This window comes from Notamacropus eugenii, chromosome 1, assembly GCF_028372415.1.
Source record: "Notamacropus eugenii isolate mMacEug1 chromosome 1, mMacEug1.pri_v2, whole genome shotgun sequence".
NCBI classification, from domain to species: domain Eukaryota; kingdom Metazoa; phylum Chordata; class Mammalia; order Diprotodontia; family Macropodidae; genus Notamacropus; species Notamacropus eugenii.
Window position 1 is genome coordinate 201,058,582 of NC_092872.1, and position 23,558 is coordinate 201,082,139.

The 23,558-nt window shown below is 37.4% G+C and overlaps 1 long non-coding RNA gene across 1 annotated transcript; it reads right to left on the minus strand.

Moving 5' to 3' along the window:
• Positions 1–233: 233 nt before the first annotated feature.
• LOC140514165 (uncharacterized) lies at positions 234–18,156 on the minus strand. The gene is made up of 4 exons (XR_011970454.1): positions 18,085–18,156; positions 15,442–15,536; positions 6,789–6,903; positions 234–1,278 (listed from the first exon to the last, which is right to left on the minus strand). It is a non-coding gene; the product is annotated as an uncharacterized lncRNA (long non-coding RNA).
• Between the last annotated feature and the right edge of the window lie 5,402 nt (positions 18,157–23,558).

Here is a 23,558-nt window from a genome sequence, read left to right on the forward strand (position 1 = left end):
AGCAATATTGTAAGATCACAAGCTATGAATGACTTAGCTATTCTCAGCAATACAATGATCCAAGATAATTCTGAAAGATTTATGATGAAAAATGCTATCGACCTCCAGAGAAAGAACTGATACAATCTGAATGCAAATAGAAGCATAGTTGTTTCTTTAACATTCTTTATTTGTCTTGCTTTTGTGCAGCACGACTAATATGGAAATATGTTTTGCATGATTTCACATTATGATTGATATCACACTTCTTGCATTCACAATCAGTGGGGGAGGGAGGAAAGGAGAGAGATAATTAGGAACTCAATTTTTTTTAAATGAATGCTAAAAATAAATACTTAATAAATTTGGGAGAATAACACAAGTAGGTGGCATAATATCCCTTCCAGGTCTCCCTATCCATTTGTTGACTAATACCAATACCTAGAGTCATTCAGAGCTTAAAGTTTGATTTGAACCAAATCCTGTAGTAGAGATAACTCTAGAAAACTTGTCATTTTACTTTCCAAAGTAAATGAGTTTATCTGATCATTCCAACAACTAGTTTTGATAGTCAGGAAGCTGGTGATAAAAAGACAGGCAAAAATTTAATTCTGATCTTAAGGATTCTAATTTACATTCTAATGAAAGCAACAACATGTAAACAGCTATTTAAATGCAAGATTGAGATATAGATCAACACACATATGTATTGTCTGTAACTTTCATATATGTTAAAAAGATCGTATCATATATGTGTGACCCAAGGATCTTGATACTGGCGCTACTTGAGAGATGGGACATGGTAAGGAGACAAAAAAAGTGAGATGGGGGGTATCAGTGACAAATTTTACTTTCTTTACAATTTTGTGGGTTCCTTGCCCTGACTACTCAAAGTATTTAGCTGATTTTGCTGGCTTTAGAAGAGTGCAAAAAATGTGGTAAACACTGGTAATTAGTAGTCTGAGGCTTTTAGCTGCAGCTGCTTCTGTTTGTGTATATGAATAGATAAGTATATGCAATTAGAAGAAAAATCCATTTTGCATACTAGGAAAGCCAAAAACATCCACCTCAATGTTGCTTCTGTAAATACTTCATTTGTCTGCACCCAATTGCAGATGGAAGCTAATGAGTCAGGTTCTTGTACCCCTGATTGCTGTTTCTATCATAGTGGTAACTGAACAAAAGGCTAGATCTATAATAAAGAAATTGTATCAGTACATTCAAGTGCTTTTAGATCTGAAATGCAAGGTGAGGGAGTGAGAAAATCCTTTAGTCCTTTGGAAATGGTATGGCAGTAACCTAAAAGAGAGAGAGAATATTTAACATAAACAAGATCTTCTAATTAGTAGTATTAATTTACCAAAATTAATTTAATGCTTCATCTCCCAGTGAATTCATCAGCTATTTCAGGTAGTATGGATTTAGGCTATTTTGGTATCCATGGATTTTTGTGGATTTGACCTGTTTCTTGTTCCTCTATCAGCCCTATTAAAAAAGTACTTAGTTTATAAGTGACTGGTAAGTTACTTAAACTTATTGGAACTGAAGAAATCTCCTTCACCATCCAGAGTATAAACCTTTCTCACCCCTGCCTTATGCTACATAGGATTAAAGAATTTCTTCAGTAAATGACCTTCCTGGCTGCCAGTACCATTTTACCCATCAGCAGACATAGCCTTGCCAGACATCATCACCATTGACTCTTCCAAACACCATCTAAGAGCTCAGTAGAGGGGGCTCCATCTGCAGGATGAAACCTGAAAAGCACAGGTTCTGAACTTTGCTTTACAACCTTCCCAACCATGGTTACCATTATCCCCACCATCCCTCATTCCAAATGACTTGAGAAGACTCCAAATGGGAGATCCCAGCATCATCAGAATTTCCAACCAGAATTTTAATTCACTCCTTAGACTCAATATAGTTAGCAATAAACATTTATTAAGCACCTATTATGTGTCAGGTACTGTGCAGAGTGCTGGGAAACAAAAAGAGTCAAGACAGTATCTTCCCTCAGGGAGTTCCCAGTCTAACGGGGGAGGCAACAAGCAAACAAATACGCACAAATAAGCTACATAAAAGATAAGTAGGGAAAAATTAAGAGAGGGAAGGCATTAGAATTAAGAAAGGTTGTAAAAAGCTTCCATTAGAAGATGGGATTTTAGCTGGAATTTAAAAGAAGCCAGGGAAGAGTCAGTTGGCTAACACAAGGTGGAAGAGCATTCTAGACATGGGAGACAGCCAGAGAAAATGCCCAGAACTGAAAGCAGAGAGTTGAAAGCAAGTCTACAAGCTTATTTGTTCTTGGTACTTCCCCAGCCTATGAATAGCAAACTCCTACCTCCCACTCCCCCTAATGCAGCCTTGCTTCCTTTCCTGCCTGTTACTCCATAGCGTATGACCTGCCAATGTCAAATGCTGGGTTTCTCCAGCTCTTCTTTCCATTGTCTCTTACTCCTGCTCCTGAAGGCATTTTGAAGAAGGCAGGCAGAATGATGCAAAGGAAAAGAATGATAAACCTGGGGTCAGAAATCTGGGGTTCAAATCCTCACTACCATTTAGTGCCTGTGTGACCTTGTATGAGTCACTTAACCTCTCTCTATTTCAGGTTTTTTTTTTTTAATTATAAAATGAAGGGAGCTGGGCTGGGGGACCTTGGAGGTCCCTCCTAGCTCTAAATCTAGGACTTGATGAATGATCCTAAGAAAAGTGCTGCTCAGATTCAATGCATTCTCTAACATCTGCCAGGCTTTCACCATAGCATAGCAATTCATCTCTAATTGAAACTATTCAATATTGTGAAATATATTATTCTCCTATATTTTTCCTCTACTTCACTGCCAACCTCCGAGTAAAAGTGATCTATATTTGCTGTTTCCACTTTCTTACTATCCACTCCTTGACCCCTTGCATTCTGGTTTCCAACCCTTCTATTCGGATGAAATTGATGTTTCCTGCATCACCAGTGACTTTAAAAGACAAGTCTAAAGGACTCATTTGGGTATTCACCCTCGTTGACTGTTCCCCAGCATTTGACACTGGTGATTATTCAATTCTCCACATCATCCTCTCCTCTTTTGTCTTTTGTGACATTACTCTCACTTGGTTGCTTCTCCTATCTGTCTAAAGACTCCTCAGTCCCTTTTATTAGTTCACTGTCTCATTTCCATATTCTATGGGTGGATGTCATTCCGCAAATCCCAGACCTTTTTCTCCTCTCTATACATTTTCCCACAGTGATATTATCAATTCCCACAGCTTTAATTATCAACTCAATGCGGATGACTCTCAAATCTCCATATCTAGTCCCAACCTCTGTCCAAAATTCCAGGGCTATATCTCTGACTGCCCATTCCAACAGCACCTCAAATACACTATGTTTAAAATTAAACTCATCTTCTATCCTGTTTCCCACCCCAAACCTGCTTCTCCTCACAGTCTCTCTATCTGTTTGTGGCATCATCATCCATCTTATCAGTTATGTGGGCACAAAATCACAGAATTATCTTTAATCCCCTTTCCCTTCCTCATTCACTCATCCAGTCAGATATAAATGTTATGCATTCTTCTATCAAAATATTGCAATTATCCCTTCCACATCAGGGGAGTGTAGGGGTGTGGTTCCCTCCCCCATCCCTCCGTGCCCCCCTACCCACAACCCCCCAGGATCTGGAAAATCCACATAAAATGTTTTAGCCTTTCCTTTCTACTCCTTCAGAAGTCTGAATTATTACAATATTAAAGGATAAAATATGTTGATGATATACATCATATATGTGTGTATATATAATGCATTTCTAAGTTTCTAAACTTTTTCTGTCATCTGCTGACCTTAATGTGTCATTTGTAGCTTCCGCAAAACTCCCCTAAAATCTCCATTTAATTTCCTATGCCAACCCACAATATATCGAAACCAGGATGGGGAAAGTTGCACTGTGGAAGGGATAACTGTAGTAATATTCTACTCCTTAACTCTACTTAAATAGTTATCAATCTATTTCAGGTCTTTATCTTCTTAATATAGGTCTTACCTCTGCTCAAATTCCCGATTCCCTAGAGGTACAAAATCACTGATTCTAAGAACTAGAAGGGACTTCAGTAGCCATCTTATCCAACTCTTAATTGATCAATAACTTCTTAAAATATCCCCAACAAGAGACTGAAATAGTATGAAATGAAAGCCCAAACTGGCATTGAAAGACCTCTGCATTAGGACTCCAGTTTACCTTTTCAGCCTTTTTTGTTTTTCCCTTTATACTGGTCTCCTATCAGAGGTTTTCATCCCAGTTAAATTGCACCAGCAAACATTCTTTTAGGTAGTTGTGTAATCTTGTACCTATGTGCATCATGCAGGTGATTCACCAGGCCGTGAAAGCATTCCTTTCTCATCTTCACCTGCTGGAATCCTTTTCCTTCAAAGCTTAGCTTACATTCCACCTCCTCTCATTTGAAAGTGTTCATTCCTGTCTCTACTTTTCCTACAGAGCTTTGCATCTCTTGGCCCTCTCATATCTTCACTTTTAGAGTATTTATTTGTAGATACTCCCTCCCATCTCTATTAGATTTTAAGCTCATTGAGGTCAGGGACTATGTTGTTTTTATTTTTACATCTCTAGGTAATACTGCACTTTGTGAATATTTGGGAGTTAATGCATTTCAGTTTGGCTCTGTGAAATTAACCCTTGTGGTTACATTCCAAGTTCTAGATTACTATATTTTTCTTTTGTATGACTAATACAACATGTCTAATAACATTATCCAATCTACCCGTGACACAGTAATACACATAGACACATATTTGTAATGTCTGTTTAATCTATTCTTAAGTCTCAGATAATACTTAAACATTAATCTACACTTTAGGGGCTTTAAACTGTTAATGAAATCCTTGGGTGTACATATGTGGGTGCACATAGATAAGTATGTGTGTGTAAAGGGATATGCTTGTATGTGTATTTATATATGTGTGTGTATACATAGATATGTATGTGTATATATGTATGTGTGTACATGTGTGTATAGACACATGTGTATACATAGATATGTATTGTACATGTGTATACATAGACATGTATGTGTATGTGTGTGCATGGATATGTATATGTGTACATATATGTCTCTCTGTGTGTATACATAGACATATATGTGTATATATGTGTATACACATAGATATATATGTGTGTATACACACACACACACACACACACACACACACATATATATATATAAATACACATACACGCAATGCTCTTCATCCTCCCTAGTTTCTTATTCTTAACCTCTCAGGGTAGATGACAGACCAAGGCCAATGGGTGGTAGTTAAATGACTTTTCTGCCTCATTATTTAAGAGTTGCAATGGCAGGAGGTCCACCCTGCCCTCCCACCACCTCACCGCCACTAATAATCAGATGTACCACATTTAGTTTTACCCACTCCATTTACTAGACAGCCAAATGTTTTGCACTGAGGCAATCTGCAAAACAAAAATAAATAAAATGCAATCTTGGCTCATTTTGTAGTTAATTAACAAAGTTCTTCAGGCTTTTCTTGGAGAAAAAAATTCTCACTTCATTCTGTATGTGTCTATTTGGAGAGGGGGGAAAGAGCAACTATAATTAATGCCTCCTTTAAAAATATATCAGTAGTGGGGAGTATCTTCTAAATAACAGCTTCTGAGCAGAGAAATTACAAGGTGCAAAGATAAATGTGACTCGTTGAGTAAACAAAAGAGATTAAGGCAATAAATGAGACAATGAGATAAAAAAGCAGGCTGAAATCTCCACTGGAAAGTGTACAATGCGCTGTGGGGACAGGGGTCTTGAAATTCCAGAATAGCTTCAAATTCTACCTGAGAAGGCAAATTTTTCCGCCTAAACAGACATAACTAGTATGTAGCTTTCAAGTGTGGTTCTCTTCGTCATTTGCCTGACCTAAGATGGTTTTTTTCTGAGCAACCCCTTCAGTTCCCTGATAACAGTCAAGACTCTAGAGTTCAATGCACTCAGCATGCCTTTGGTCATTCTTTCCTGAGTCCCTGTGACATAACATTTCTTCTACCTCTGAGACCTGGGGGCTGCTCACTTAATGAACACAAAGTGTCTAGAGAAAGAGGCCCTTGTGAGAATAAATAAAGCACTCATTGTCCAGATCATCTTTTCCACTTTTTCCTTATATCCCCCACACCTAGCACAGTGACTGAACTCTTAATATTTACTTATAGATTGATTGAAAAAGCAGATAAGTAAAAAACAAGAATGAATGATTTTGGTGAAGGTGGGAGGATAACTTTTTTTGAAAATAAAATGTTATCAACCTCTTCCTCCTGTCTGACAGCTCCTTCTCAGTCACCTTTGCTGACTCGTCCTTCATAGTCTGCCCCCTCAACAGAAGACACAGAAAAAGAGATGAGGTGGGGAAAAAAAAGGAAGGAAGGGAAGGGAAAGAAAAGAAAGCAGGCAAATCGGAACTATATGAATTCCTTATTCTTTTGTATTCATTAAAATATCCTCTGACATTGCTAACAACACTATTACCCTCTACAATATCTCTCATCCCTATTCTTTCTCTTCCCTTTCCCCTGTGCCCACCTCACAACTAGATTATTGCAATATGCTTCCTTAACTGGGCTCTTTCCTTCCCACCTCAGTCAATTCTATACCTTACCACTATGCTAGATGTCCTAGAGAACTACTATGATTTAATCACTCTCCTATTCAATTCCCTTCGATGTTCTCTACTTCTTATCTAATGAAGTTCAAACTCCCACTTGTGACTTTTAAAGTTCCTCTATATTCTGACCTCAACTTACCTTTCCAGCATTGTCTCCCATGACTTCCAATACAAACCCTGTATTCCAGTCATTAGTTTCCAGCCTCTTGAGATATATTTTGCTTTCTTGCCTCAGCTCACAAAATTCTTGAGTTCTACCTAGATGAAAAATTTCAGATCTTTGTTTAAGGAGACAAATTACTCAACACTGACTTTAGTTCTACTTGACATTGCTAAGAAAAACACATTTTGAGTTTAGCTGATTTTTAAAAATAACCTGAAAAGGATCAACCTCTATTTTTCTGAATAATGATTTTCACAGATTATAAATTCTTTATGTATAATTTAAAAACATTGTTCCCTTTCCCCTATGGTTGGTCCTATAGACAAAGTTTGAAGATGTCACCCCTAAATTTGAAAAATGCATCCTGAGGCACATGAAGAATGTTTTCTGTGGATAATTGTTGCCACTGACTGTAAAATATTTGAGATAGGACCAGATTTAGAGCTGGAAGGTCTACTTAGACCGTAAGATCCATGAGGGCAGGGATTGTCTTATGTAAATTTTATATCTGACTAGTTTTGCCTAGCATTGTCCTGTCCTACATACAGTTAGTGCTTAATAAATGTCTGTTGAATGAATCAGTCAATAGTGTAAAGACTCCTTTCCAATAGAGGAATTACGAGCTGTGCTAGTGTGACTGGTACTTCTAATTCTCACTTTTTTTCTTATTAAGTTTCTCATTAAGTGTGAAGGCCAAGAGTGGCTCTTGTGGGGTGGGCTTGTCCTCTTCCTCCTGCTCTGAGCTTGCCCCAATCCTCTTACTCTGGGCCTGGCCCCCACCTGCCCATTCTCATCACTGAAGCTGTCCAAATAACGATAGCAAAGGTGAGGCATTTGTCTCTGCTTTTCCTTCCATGTCCGTGTGAGGGTCTGACTCTAAGACCTCCAGAACACCCACATGCCACCAGTTATAATTAAAAACATCATCCCAGGCTTTATTCTTCCTCCCAGTCAGTTGTAAGCACCAACACGGGAGTCTTGTTTCCCCAAACTCTTCGCTGAAATGAAGGTCATGGATGTCAGTCTTTCTGGTTCATATGAAACTTGGCTTTCCCTTCAAGCCTCCCCCTTTGCATGCACACTTGAATCTTTTACAATACCACATTGAGCAAAGCAGGATTCTAGAGAAAGATACTGAAGCCCCTGGCAAAGCCAGGCTAATGATTGATCGGGAAACCTTTAAAATATTTAATGTTTTCACCTCAGATTTAAACTGATTTATGCCTCTACTTCAAATATAAACTGATTTATAACTAGAGGAAAAAAATACTTGGCCACGACAGAGCATGTTCATTAAAAGTTCTTCTGAAGTGACTAGTGTTCTGACCATAACTTACAGATCATTTTAATTCTACAGAAAGAAAAAAAACAATTAGAATGAAATGGGTGTCATAACCTTCTTGTCTTTGCAATAGATGGTTCAGGTTAGACCTTGGCCCTCATCTTTATTAAAGAACAAAAATAATCATTTCACTGTGGCTCCATAGGGATCCATCTCTTTTCTTGTCTCTCCATAGGTCATCTTTGACACCTGAACGAAACAACCTTCCCTCAGCCCTAAGAATATGGGTGGAACTGATGCTAAGTCTTCTGATTTCAAGTCCTCTATGGAATCCACTCTACCAGAGAGTTCAGTCTCATCTGATAGGGATGGCTGGGCTAATTTCTCAGTGCTCAGCTGAGGTGTGAGGGTTCAAATGTGTAATACTGCACAATACTGGGGAAGCCTTATCATAAGAAACTCGGAAATGCTTTGGTATTCAGACTATCATTTTGTTGCTCATTTAAATATGGTTCAAGGGACACAAATCACAGTATAACAACAATGTATTCTTTTTATCACACTTTAAGTTTTGTAAAGTATTAAATTTAGACTAATAATCCTATTTTGATGCCCTCACACCTATGCTCCAACCCTTCCCCTAAGGTAGAAATTTAGAAACAGTCATCAAATCTACATAACCATTCCTGGAAAGGACATGTCCAATGGCTGCACCCATCATTCTTCTACAACATTCTTCCCTCCCCATCCTCCTACACATATCTTCTTATATCAGTGTTACAGGTGAAATATGAAATAATTGAGGAGACAAAGGTTCAAGCTTCTGAGTACATTGATTTATTAAGCAATGCGTGCCAATTGCATGACAAATAGGGACTGGGGCTCCACAGCTTGGCACTGGACCCTGAATACTGGGGAAGACAAATTTTTATGCATTAAATAAAAACAATGAACAGGACATAAATCTGGATACAAGATTAGGTAATCTGATTTCCAATGGGAGGAAAGATTAGGGGCTTTCCAAATAGGGAAGTAGAGAAGGAGCAGGAATAATTCCTTAAAGTTAGAAAAAGTTATCCACTCCCCTCCACCCCCAAAGTATCTATATTCAATCAAAGGATGAGGGAAGCAGTAACTGATATAGTAGGGGGGCATTTTTTTTTCAGATAAGACATATAAGTTGTTTGAGATGTATAACTGTGAGAAGACTCCTTGCAGCAATCTGTGAATCTGAATAGTCTAGGGCCTTAGTTAAGGGTCTCTAAGTACCAGATAGGGCAGCAAGGTGCAGTAGATAGAACTCCTGGTGTAAAGACAGGAAAACCTAAGTTCAAATCTGGCCTCAGGTATCAGCTGTGTGACCTTGGGCAAGTCATTTATCCATTGCCTCAACTTCCTCATCTGTAACATGAGCTGGAGAAGAACAGACCACTCCAGCATCTTTGCCAAGAAAACCCAAATGGGGTCACAAAGAAGCAGACACAAATGAAATGACTGAACAACAAAACTTGTCTCTGACCCTACATCTCCCACCTCTTTGCTCTAATTCCAGACTGTATTATTCCTTGACTTTTTTGTCGTCTCCCCACACCCAATGCCCATTCCGTATTCCCTTCCCTCTCCAATTCAAACACAAGACCCAGACCATCTCCTTTTGTCTCCATCCCCAAAGGTTTTCACTAACACCAAAAGAGGGTAGGAGTTTAATTTGAATAAGGCCTCTGATCTCTCCTCCATTCAATTCATCAGGAAAAGAGGCATGGAGTCTTATGCTAATCCATGGCAACAGTCTAGTGGAACTTGTCAATATAACAATGTGTATTGACACAGATATCTCCCGGCTGTCCCTCTTTACTTTCCTGCTCCCTCAGGGGAGCATTTTGTCTGTTTATGAACTGTAGACAGAAGATGAAAAGCAATATTGAAACATGTGGCTGCTGATGGCTGGGAGAGGATCATCAGCTAATTGTTTCTGCCTTCTGTGGCATGGAAAACATTTTATTTTTGTCAAAAGCAACTGCAGAGCCTGAGTGACAGGGCAATCACAGTCTAAAATCTTTTGAACAAAACCTGCCCAGCTAGGCAGCAGCATGTGTGAGGAGCGTACTGGGGGGAATGACAGCTCTTTCTAAGGAAAGAATTCTTTCCACCTTTGCTCATTAGCATATGTCAGGGACTTCATCATCCGCGGAGGAGTCTGCTTTGTCGAGCTGAAAGCAATCAGAAAGATCTTCTCCCAAAGCATTGATTGAGAACCTAGCTCTCTTTAAAGGCAATGAAAACGTGGCTCATTTCAGTCATAGTGTCTTTAGCTCATCTTGGCTGTGTCTATGCATATAGCTGGACCGTGGTCTTGGCTGAACTGACTTGCCCATCTGTTTAAAATGTTAAAAGAAGCAATGAATCAATCAGTCTTGGACAGCTAACCATTTGGTGTGATCTGATCATGCATTTGATTTAGATTCTTTTCCTTTTTCTGTGTGTCTCACTACGAAATCTTGCCTAATGCCTCATGATGACATGCATTCCTGGATTCTCAGAGGTTCTGCCAGCAGAGTGCAAACTGTGGTAGATCTTACCACACTGAAAAGGCTTGGAGAACTGGTCTCTTAACATGTTATACGACTGTCCTCTATCCACCAGCTTAGCTAAGTTCAAAAAGCTCAAGACCAAAAGGCTGGCTAACAGGTGACATAATTGGGGGGAATGTAAAATCATTAGCCTAGACCAGGAAGGGAGTCTCCTAATAACCCTGAGCTGTGAGATTTTGTAGATATTATTGTTTCCTATTTTACAGATAAGAAAACTGAAGCTTGGAGAGTTTAAGTGACTTGCTGTATAGCCCACATTTGGCAAACTTCCAAATAAAAGTGGAAACCCAGGTCTTCCGGAAACCAGTTTCAGTGCTCTTTTCACTAAATGACATTATAAGGGATATATTAGTCACTTCTTTTAATTAAATGCCTTGTTGACTGACTAAATGAATTTTTTTTTCTATTCTGATTTCTTATTAAGGTCATTGGAATCTTCATTATTATTTATTTACAAACAAGATTTTAAATCCCAGATTCAAGTGTTTTCCCCCTTTTCACAGTCCTATGTGTAAATATCATTACTTCCATTTTATAGACAAAGAAAATAAGGATCACAAAGGTTAAATAATTTGCCAAAGTTTATAAAGTTAGTAAATTTCAGAGTGAAAAATCAAAATCTAAATCCTACTGTAGCACCATATTCATTGTACTGTTGTATATAGTATATGTTGTTCAGTTGTTTTCAGCCATAGCTGACTTTCCATGACCCCTTTTTTGGGGTTTTCTTGGCAAAGATACTAGAGTGGTTTGTCATTTCCTTCTCCAGCTCATTTTATCGAAGTGAAAACTGAGTCAAACAGGGTCAAGTGACTTGACCAGGGTCACACAGCTAGGAAGTAAGTGTCTCAGTCTGTATTTGAATTGAGGTGTCTTCCTGATTCCAACCTGGCACTCTGTGCACTATGATGCCACCTAACTTCAATATAAAATTTAGTACATATTTAATAAATGTTTGTTGAATGATATTTTCTGGCCATCACATTTTCTTGTCAAAGTCACAGAACCTTCCCCCCTATCTACATTAGGAGACAAAAGGAATAAAATGCTTTTGTGTTCTCCATCATAAGAGATGGAGATAACAGGGTATCCCTTGTTATCTTCTTCCTCAAGTTGCTGGTTATTATTATTTTCCTTTTTATTTTTTTTAGTTTAGAACTTAACAAACACCAAAAAAATAGCATTTCTATATACAAACTAGAAAACGAAAAGTAGATTGTATATGAAACTAAATCTCCATTCCATATCACTTACTTTTCTGTAAAGCATGCAATAAATTCACCCTATAATTTTCAACACTTTCCTGTTTGTCTGCATTTTCTATATTCCTTTGCATGCTTTAAAAATATTTCAGTGATCCTCCTTTTTTAAAATTTTTCCTTATTCTGTTTTCTATCACTGTTATTGCCTCTGTTTCCTCCGAACCTCCCCATTAAAAACATGAATAAAACAAATCAAACCCTTGTAATAAGTAAGTATAGTCAAGCAAATCAAATCTACATAGTGGCCATGTCCACATAGACCTGTCCCTTTCCACACGTTAGGTCCATCACTTCTCTGTCTGAAGATCAGTAATATTTCCCATCATGGGTGCTCTGCGGACATAGTTCATCATTGATTTGATCAGAGTTCTTTAAATATTTTGTTTTTCTTTATAATACTGTTGTTGTTTTTGAGTAGTTTCTGATTCTCTGGGACCACATTTTGTGATTTTCTTGGCAAAAATACTGGAGTACTTGGCCATTTCCTTCTCCAGCTTATTTTACATATGAGGAAACTGAAGCAAACAAGGTTAAGTGTCTCAAGGTCACACAGCTAGTAAGTGTGTGAGGCTAAATTTGAACTCAGATGCTTCTGACTTCAGGGCCAGTGCTCTCTCTACTGTGCCACCTACCTGGCCTATTTCTACTCATTTCACTCTGCATTACTTCATACTTCCTGGGATTCATACTTCTCTGAAATCCTCTTTCACCATTCCTTTGACATAATAAAATTGATTACAATCGCCATACTTGACCATCTCTTAATTGACAGGCAATCTTTTATTTTTCCTTTTATTTCTTTTCATTTTTATGTCTTTTATATCTTTTTATATCTTTTTATATTTCCTTTTATTTCCTCTCATTTTTTCCCTATAAAACCTAATTCAACTTTAGAATTATTGTTTTCGCTTGTGTCTATTTCCTCCCTGGATTGTTTTCCTTCTTTACCCCTCTCTCCCACTCCCTACTTATTTCCTTTTGAGTTGATGTATTTTTACACCAAACTCTTTCTGGATATGGAAGTATGAATTTCTGTTTAACTCTCCTTTATCCAGTTCAGATAAGTTCAGATAAGAATAAGGTTCATCTGATGCACACTCCCGCCACATCTTCCTCCATATTTTCCTACCTTTTGGGGGAATCTTTTTGCATTTCAAAGTTTCCATTCAACCCTGACCTTTATTCAAGAATGCATGAAAGTACTCTGTTCCTTTAAAGGTTCATTTTTCCCTCTATAGAAATATAATCAACTTTGCTGAATAACTTATTGTTGGTTGCAAACTTATGTCTTTTAGAACATTGTATTTCAGGATCTCCTTTCATTTTTGTGAGAAATTGCCAGATCTTATATAATCCATATTATAGTTTCTTGGTAATTAAATTTCGAGTGCAAGATTTTTTTTTTCTTTTTATCTAAAAATTCTGGATTTGGGTTATAACATTTTAGAGTTTCTTTTAGGGAGGTTATGGGTGGATTCGTTTTTTGCTAAAAAAAGTTTTATTGATGTGTTGTTTCTTTATTTTAAGTATTTGTGATTTCTCCCGCTTTGTGAAAGATAGCAAAAATAAAATTGGGAGAAATAATACCACAGTTTCATCTGAAAGTACATGCAACATTCCACATTTTTAAAAACAAGCAGAAATGTATTTTCATTCCCTCCCACTCTCATTTCATTGGAGGTAAGGAGGAAAAATAAATTATTATACTATATACATATGTATATTTATAGTCAAGCAAAACAAATTCTCTCAATGATTGTATACAAAAATATATGTCTCATTCTACACCCTAAACCATTCACTTATCTGTAATAATGGCATGTTTCATTATGGGTTCTGTGGTATCATAAATGGTCATTGTATTGATCATATTTCTCATAGTTTTCAAAGTTACTTGTTTTTACAGTGTTATTGTATAAATTGCTCTCCTCGTTCTGCTCTGTTCATTTTTATCAGTTCACAAAAGATTTCAGAATTGTTCATTGTTATGATATGAATATCAGAGTATAAATTGTTCCCCTGGTTCTGCTCATATCATTCTGCATCAGTTCAAATAAATCTTTGATGCCTTTTAATAATTATCAATTTCTTTATTTTAATGCCACAATATTTCTTGCACCATCTTCATAGAAAGCAACATATTTAGCCATTCCTCAATTAACAGGCATCCCTTTAGTCTCCAGGTTTTTTTGTTTTGTCACTACAAATATTTTTGCACATATAGTACCTTTTCTTCTTTTTTCCCCACACACTTTCGGGGAAAGATTAAAATTTGTAAAAGCAAAACATATTTTCCAATAGATAAATGGCCTAAAGGTGGTATAACTGGATCAAAGGGGATACCCTGCTAATTTTAAGTAATGTAAGTTAAAGTAATTTTTTGTTTATAATTCCAAATTTCTTTTCAGAATGGCTGTATCCATTCATGGTTTCACCAAGAGTACATCCCATGTGCCTGCTTTCCCACAGCCTCTCCAACATTTGCTTCTCACTTTTTGTCATCTTTACTACTTTGATGGGTGTGAGATGGACTCACAATATAGTTGCTTTCATTTGCATTTCTATATTAATGATTTAGGGCATTTTTAATATGACAATATTCTTCCCTTAAGAACTGCCTATTTATATCCTTAGCCCATTTAACAACTGGAAAATAGCTCTTACTTTCATAAATTTTAATCTCTCCCCAAAGGTGTGTGGGACTACTTCATTAAGTTAGTTACATAGGTACACAGAATTTTAAGAATTCTCTTTGCTAGTCAGGAGTCATGCCTTCCTTCACATACTCAGAAGCATGCAAGACCAACCCAGACGTGGATGGATGCAAGATTATATTTACAAAGAGAGGTAATGTGGTATAATAATTAAAATTTTTTCCTGAGAATTAGGAAAACCTGGTTCAAAACCTGTCTCCTACATATACTAGGTATGTGACCATGGACAAAACACTTAATCTTTGAAGACCTCAGAGTTCCTAAGACTATTAGCTACAGGGACCTGCAGTGTTAAAGGGAATTCCTTCCCTGGGGACTCCCTACACCAATGAAATTAGAGATCAGTCCAAAATAAAGTGGTTGCAAAGCAAGAAGCTGCTGGATTTTACAACTGTCTTTGCCAACTCAAATTACATGGCTCAGTCATTCTTTATCACCACCAAAAAAAAAAAAAGTTTCTATATCAGATACTTTGAGATCATGATCATTTTAATTGTACCCATGAGGAAAAACTGAAATATTTGGATTTTACTGGTCAAAGTCTTGTTAACAAGCAAAGTCCCCAAATAAAGTTTATATAAAGAACTTCAGCCTCTGGGTTTAAGAAGGAATTGATCTAAAATGTAGCATATAGTCCCTAAAGGTCTATGGTTAACAAAGCCCAAGTCATAGTTCATAAGAGTCATTTAAGTTTTAACTGGAAAATGTGCAAGGAATTTCAGAGAAGACCTATACTTTGAACTCAGGTGCAGAGAACCAGTGGATTCAATTCCTTCTTACCTACCTCAGGTGTTCATATATTTCAACCAACAGCAATTCAGTGTAACTGTCAATTTGTCCATTTTAAGTGTTTCCACAATGCTACCAGCAGATACCTAGCAACCACAATGGGAAAGAAAGAACTTTAGAGAGACTGAGTTTTGTTCACAAACTAGAAATATATGTATGCTTCAGCTGCTTTCTGAAGCAGGCTCCCCAGAACTTAATTTGTTGCAAGGGAAGAAGTCCTATAGGCAATTCTAGATAAAGTATCATCTCAATAAATGTGTAAAGCAAAAAAAAGCAGTTCTGGAAAGGAATTATAATGCAGGATATCCATTTTATAAATCCAGGAATTAGAACCGTTAAGAGAGAAAAAAAAGTTAAAGCTAAATCACTGTTAGGACTCAAAATACACTTATTTTAAGAAAATATTTTTTAGCCAATTCACAGGTTCTTTCAAAGGCTCACACAGTCTTTGTGAGTTCACTGTGCTTCTTCACTAAAGGCAGAACCACATAAAACATTGCTTATTTTAGGATGATGTTCAGAGACTCTCATTGGCTCTTACTGGTTATAAAGAGGTAAGCATGAAATGTATTCTGAAAAAAAGTAATGGTATAACCTTGCCTCCCACATACACAAAAGTGTTCTTAGCATCATAGAGTCAAAGCTGGAGTGGACCTCCAAGACCTTCTGATCCAATTCCCTCATTTTATAAAGCAGGAACGGAGGTTTAACAAGATGGAATGGTTTTTCCAAGGTCATCCAAGCGGTTTACAACAAATCTGGACTTTGAATTCAAGTTTTGGATCCTCTGATTCCAAATCCAGGACTCCTTCCATAGTTTCATACTTCCCTTTCTTGAGACTTATCAATAGTTTTTAGGACTCAAGTATCTGTAGGAACTTATCAGTGTCAAAATCCACACTAAAAATATGGGTTAAGTTTGTTTGTACCGTATCAGTGTGCCACAGATCACTTCCTATTTGCATAAATATGATGATAGAAAGAACCTGAGGAATATTTGTCATCAAACTGAAATTATATTCTACTAACATTTTTAATTGATATTTCCATTTTAGAAAATCTCATTCCCAAGTTCCTATCTTACACAATTTAATTCTATCTCCAAAAGTTAGGACTTTGATGTAGACTCTTAAAATTCTAGGAAAGAATTTAGAGATCACCTAAATTCCCTAAACACTGCTCAGGTTATAGAAAGCGTGTTTGCCAAACAGAGATAAAAATAACTGTGTTTGCTGTACACATGGACTCAAAGATTCTGTACAATAACTCCAATCTCTGCCCCCTATGGGTCTAGAGCCCACAGGCTAGGAATCACTAATGTAGTTCAACCTTCACATTTTATATATGGAGAAAATCGAAGCCCAGAAGAGTCCACCCAGGCAATAAATAGAAGATCTGGGGTTCAAAATGAGATTTTCTGTTCCAAATTCCTCATTTTTCCCACTATACTATTCACAGAATATTAGGTAAGAAAGGGAACTTGGGATGTCTATCAGTAGACAACCATTTATTAAGCACCTACTTTGTGCCAGGCCCTCTGCTAGATGCAAGGACACAGATTTGAAAGGAAAATAGTCCTTCTAGCAGCCAAACTCCTAGCAAAAGCCATATGCCTTCATTACATCCACTTCTCTCATTCACTTCTCATAAGTTTCGTATTCCAGTTTCTACTTTTACCACTCATCTGAAACTGTTCTCTCTGAAATCATCTCTCATTGCAAAATCAAATTCTCTCTTAGCAGCCCTCATCTTCCTCGAGCCCTGCAGTATTTGACACCATTAGCTCTGCTCCCCTGCTGTGTACTTCTGTCTGGGTTTCCATACACACTCTCTGCCTTTTTGCCTCTTGCATCTCTGACAGCCCCTTCTCACGCTTCTCTTCAGCGTTATCTTCCAGATCATGCCCTTGAACCATGACTATATCCCAACACTCTGTCCTGGGCCCTCTTTTGTCGCTACACTCTTACGTGGTTACTTCATTAGCTCCCGTATCTTCATATTTATACAGATGACTGTCAGATCTTTCCCTAGTCTCTTCATCTGAGCCTGTTGGTCAGTCATCTTTCAGTCGTGTCTGACTCTTCATGACCCCATTTGGGGTTTTCTTGGCAAAGATACTGGAGGGGTTTGTCATTTTCATCTCCAGTTCATTCTATAGATGAGGAAACTGAGGCAAACAGGGTTAAGTGATTTTCCCAGGGTTACACAGCTGGGAAGTGTCTGAAACCAGATTAGAGCTCTGGAAGATGTCTTCCTGACTCCAGGCCTTACACTCGACCCACTTCAGCACCAGCTGTCTTATCATGTGAGCTTACTAATGAACACTTTAAACTTATCCCATAGGCATCTCAAGCACATGTCCAAAACAAAACTCATTCATTATCGTTCTTCCCATATTCATCCTCTTCCAAACTTCCCTATTCATTACCTATCACAATTTCCTAATAATATGTTTGCACACTTCCTAGCATTTTTTAGGACCAATCAGATTAAACAACTTATCCAGGATCACATAGCTAATAAGTGTCCAAGGCAAGATTTGAATTCGGGTCCTCCTGACTCTAGGGCTGGTGCTCTGTCCACTTCCCCACCTAGCTGACCCTTTTCTCGCTATTCTTGACTTCTTACACTCACCTCACATATCCAATTAGCTGTCAAATATTGTCATTTCAGTTTTGGCAGTCTCTCTCACATCCATCCCATTCTAAGAAAATGGAAGGAAACAAACATTCATTAAACACCTACTATATACCAGGCCCTGTGCTAAGCACTTTAAAATATTTCCTTTGATTTGCACAACAAGCCTGGAGGTTCTACTATCCCCTGATTTGATCCCCACCTTAGTTCAAGCCTCATATCCTCTTACCTGGCCTACAGAAATTAGCTCCTAAGTTCCTATCTACCTCAAATGTCTCCCACTCCAATTCACTCTCTACCTAATTGCCAAAGTGACTCTTCTGAAGGGCAGGTCTAACCAAATCTCCCCTTTCCTCAGTCAATTAGTCAATGAACTTTTATTAAGTGTTTCCTATGAGTGACTCAACAAACTTCTGTGGTTTCCTATACCTGTAAAGTCAAATATAAATCCTTTAATTTGGCATTGAAGGTGCTTTAAATCTTCATCCCAGACGGCGTAGTAGAGGCAGGAACTCAACTGAGTTCTCCTAAAACCCCTTCTAATCAACTTTAAATAATACCTCAAACCAAATTGCAGAGCAGCAGAACCAACAGAAAGGCAACAAAATCATTTTTTAACCCAAGACAGATTAAGAGTTCAGCAGGTAAGGTCTGTCACATGGAGTGGTGGGTCAGGCGTGGAATGAAGTAGAGGCCATGCTCCAGTAATGCCAACAGCAGGTCTTAGAATAGTTCATCAGTGGTGGAAGTAACTTTGAGAGCTCTCATGTCATAGGGGGTCAGATAATTGGTCAGAAATTAAAGGACACCCTTTGCTGGCACTGTGAGCAGGACTCTATACCCAGATACAGCTCCAGGTTGCAGTCCCAGGGCAAACAGAAGCGGTATTAGTTGTTACCACAGGGGACCAGGGTCCTGGTCACAGTTACAGGTCAGAGAAGTGTGCTTGTGGTCACTCACAAATGAGCAGAGGCCCTTGTCTCACTTCCAAGGTAGAAAGGAACACTAGCACTTGTGGCTGCAGGAGAACAGCAACCTGGTCACAATTCTAGAGCCAAGAGGAGTATGCTAATAGTTACAGGAGAACAAAGTATCTTCCTGGGTAGCCAGAATGAAGGGCAGCATAGCAGTGACCACACCTCTCCTTAGATCAGACCACCTTGGAAGTATTAAAAACTTACAGGTCCCCAGAACTAGCTCTGAAAACAATGGCATGGAAAATGTGAAGCTTCAGATGGTGCCCCAGAAAACCAAGGAGAAGATCCCAACTTTAACATAAAGTCAAGAAATATGCTGGAAAATCAAGCAAATAACAAAACAGAATATAACCATAAAAGTCACCGTGATGACAGGGAATATGAAGATGAAATTCAGAAGAAAAAGATGTCAAAACAACTACAAACAAAGCCTCAAAGAAAGATATGAATTGGAAACTAGCTCAACAAGAATTCCTAGAAGAGCTCAAAAAGAATTTTTAAAAACGGTAGTGTATATATAGAATAAATTTATGCACACTTGCATGTATGTATATATACATACACACATATGTGTAACTATATTTGTATCTAATGGTAGCCATCTCTGGGGGGGAGGGGAGGAAGAAAAAATGAACATAAGGAAAAAGTAATTTACATGATAACTTTATTATATATTTAAAAGGAGTTGTACATAATTTAAAGTTGTACATATATTTAAAAGGCAAGTTGTACATAATAGATTGGCAGTTTCAGAGGCAATCATCTTTTTATTTTTCTGTGTTATGGAAATGTTCATTTTATTCCATAAGTTAAAAATAAAATTTTTTTAGAAAATCAAATAAGAGAGATAGAATAAAAATGGGAAAAGAAATGAGAGTGATACAAGAAAATCATGAAAAAAGAGTGAACAACTAGTAAAAGAGGCAAAAAAAATACTGAAGAAAATACCTTCCAAAGGAGAATTGATCAAATAGTAAAAGAGGCACAAAAATTCATTATAGGAACTTTGAAAAAGGAGAATTGGCAAGATAGAAAAGGAGATACAAAAGCTCACTGAAGGAAATAACGGCATAAAAATGAGAATCGGGTAAGCAGAAGATAATGACTCCTTAGGACATCAAGAAACAATAAAACAAAATTTAAAAAAAAATAGAAGAAAATGTGAAATATCTCACTGTAAAAATAATTGATGTGGAAAATAGATTAAGGAGAGAGAATTTAAGAATTATTGGACTACCTGAAAACCATGATCAAAAAAAAAGAGCCTAGATACCTTATCTCAAGAAGTTATCATGGAAAACTGGAAACAGAGGGTAAAATAGAAATTAAAAGAATTTACCAATCACCTCTTAACAGAGATCCCAAAATGAAAAGTCCTAGGAATATTATAGCCAGATTGCAGAGCTTCCAGGTCAAGGAGAAAATATTACAAGCACTCGGAAAGAAACACTTAACATACTGCGTAGCCACAGTCAGGATCACATAAGATTTAGCAACTTCCACATTAAAGGATTGGAGACCTTGAAATATGATATTCCAGAAGGCAACAGACCTACAATTACAACCTGTTATAGTAGCTAGAGGGACTGTAATGATTTGCTTCTGTCCTTGGTGCCCACATGAATGCAGAATAGTCTAAAAATGAGACTAACCTAGAATCTTATGAAAGATTCTAAAGTGGAAGTAGGCAAGATTACTAAAAACATGTAGAATCTGTGATTTCTAAAGAGGGGCATCTCTCATGAGGGGACTCTCTTTATGCAAATAAGAACCTGTCTATGAATGATTTAAAAGACAAATTCTAGAGAATTACCTCAGTCTCAGCACTGTTAAGTGACTTACTCAGGATCATAGAAGAGTTGGTTTTGAAATCAGGACCAGAACTTTAGCTACTATCACAGTCTACTTTCTAATAAAGGCAATTAAGGGGGAAAATTACTAAAATAAAAATGAAGACAATAACTTCAGAGATAGTGGAAATTTTTATCTCCACAACTGATGTCCTTTATGAGTTACTGCCAAAAAAAACCAGATGATGTCTCAGCACCCTGAGTTTACAAATTAAATCTGAGGAAATGTCTCGTTGATTGCTACTGCAGGTAATCAGGTAATTGACTGGGCATGGACTGATAATTACATAGTGTTGGCTAATTAGAAGGGAACAAGAAGAGTGAATGCAGATGAGATGTTAGAGTAAGCTGGGCAGACAGGCCCCACATTAGAAGGAAGTGGTAACATAGCTGACCACGTGGTCCTAGGTTACTGAAGCTTCATTAGTTTCATTAGTGACCTCTGCTCAGAATAATCCATGTCCTACATAGATTTCTCTGGCCCAAAGTTTGTTTGAGGAAAAAATGTGAGGAAGGGGAATAGCTGGAAGGGATAGGCTTTCAAGAATTTCCTAATCTGTGCTTAAGATCATAGATTGAGGGCTAGAAAAAGGGATTTCAAATATCATTCATCCAACCCTGGAGAAAGGAAATGACACCTCCAGTTCCACAGATTGTAAACCACCAAAAATGGAGTATGAATTCAGATCCTCAAATTCCATATTCCATAGTCTTTCAGTCCCTTGTACTTTATTATCTCTCCTATCCCAAACTACTTACAGTTTTGTCAGGTTGTCTTTCATTCTTTTTCCCCCAAATAGCAACTAAGCTCATATAATCAACCAAACATTCAGCAATTACTGGATTCTAGCTGACCATTTTACTTGTGGTTCAAATTGCATTAGCTGCCATCTGAACTTATTAATGTATCTCCCAGGGTTTTTGTGTCCTTGAGAGTATTCTGCTGATCCCAGAGACCGATGAAGCAAATCAGTGAACAAATCTTTAGTGCCTGGACTGACTGGACCCCTCTTGGCTTCATGCTGGATGGGCACCAGTAAAATGAGAAGGTTGGTCTTGGAAGAAAGCATTGACATCTCAGGGCAAACTCATTGGATCACTTTTATTTGTGGCACAGTTACTTCTGTCTTAAAGGTTTTACAGTGTTCACTGTGCCACTTTTCCATTATAATCTTTATTTCCATTTTTGCTCACAGAAAAATAGAATGTTTCAGATCTCCTAGAAAGAAAGCAGGAATTGCATTTTAATAACCCAATCACATGTAAAGCTGGAAAACAGACTAAATAGGGCATGGAGTACAAAGCTTAGAGTGATTTATAATTACATTTATATTTTCCTGATATCTTATGTTTATAAGGCTCAAGATTCCATTTCCTGGATGCATGTCATTATGTTACTACCTCAAGAATTCATACAATTATTAGGGCCATTATTTTGTATTTATGCAATATCATTTCTCTGAGGAACTCAACATGCTTATATACAGTCCCATATTTCTTACTTTCTCACTTTGAGGATTAAAAAAAAGAAGAAAAGAAAAAGAAAGAAAGGAAAAGTCATTCTTTCTTTTCCCAAATCTTCAGTCTCTTGGATTTCTTTCTGTTCTTGACCTTTAGCTATCCTTGTATAGTCACCTACCCAACAAACTTTGTCATTTGGAATTGATTGAATACGTGGGCCCAGAGAGTAACCAGAAAAAGGTCAATACTGGCTTGGAAAGAGGCTTCCAGTGAAAAAGCTCCAGGGATCTATACTTGGCCTTGTGTTATTTAGCATCCATTCAAAGGCTTGGATAATGGCATAGACATGACCCTTATCAAGTTTGCAGATGATACAATATTAGTAGGCATAATGAACACACTGAATGATAGAATCTAGTTCCAAAGAGACTTGGCAGATTAGAACACTGGGCTGAATCGAATGAGGAAATTTAATTTCAGTAAATTAATAATCTTATATTTGGGTTCAAAAAAAAGTCAAATACAAACAGGGAATGAATGGTTAAGATGGTTTTGTCTGAAAAGTTGTGATTTGTCTAAAAAAACAGAATTAAGGTGGGAAATGGTAGAGGTACTAGGCAATCAGTGAAAATTGGCAGCATGACATGGCACCCAAAAATGCTAATATAAAATCAAGTTGCAGTAAAAGTGGCATGATATCCAAGAATAAGGTGATATATTCTCTGTGTCCCATTTTGGTTTGACCCTCATATAGACTGTTGTCTTCAGTTTTGAAAACCACAGGACACAAAGAAAAATAACAAGATGGAGAATATCTAGAAGACAATGAAAGGGTTCAAGTTCATGTCATATTTGAATCAATTGAAAAAAATGGTAATACATAGCTTGGGGCAAAGAGGATTCAGGAGGACTTGATAGCTAGTCCAAGTACTGGTAAAACTATGAGGGAAAAGAGGTATTAGACTTATTTTGTTTAAACCCAATGGGCAGACCAAGAAGCAACTGGTAGAAACTGGAAAAAAGAAGCAATTTTAGACAACATACAGAAAAACTTAAGAGCTCTTCCAAAATGGAATTGGATGCCTAGGAAAGGGGAGTTTGTGGAAGAGAGAAGACCCTCCCTTTGGAGGTCATCAAGCAAAAACAGAATGATCACTTCAGTATAATATACTAGAGACTATAG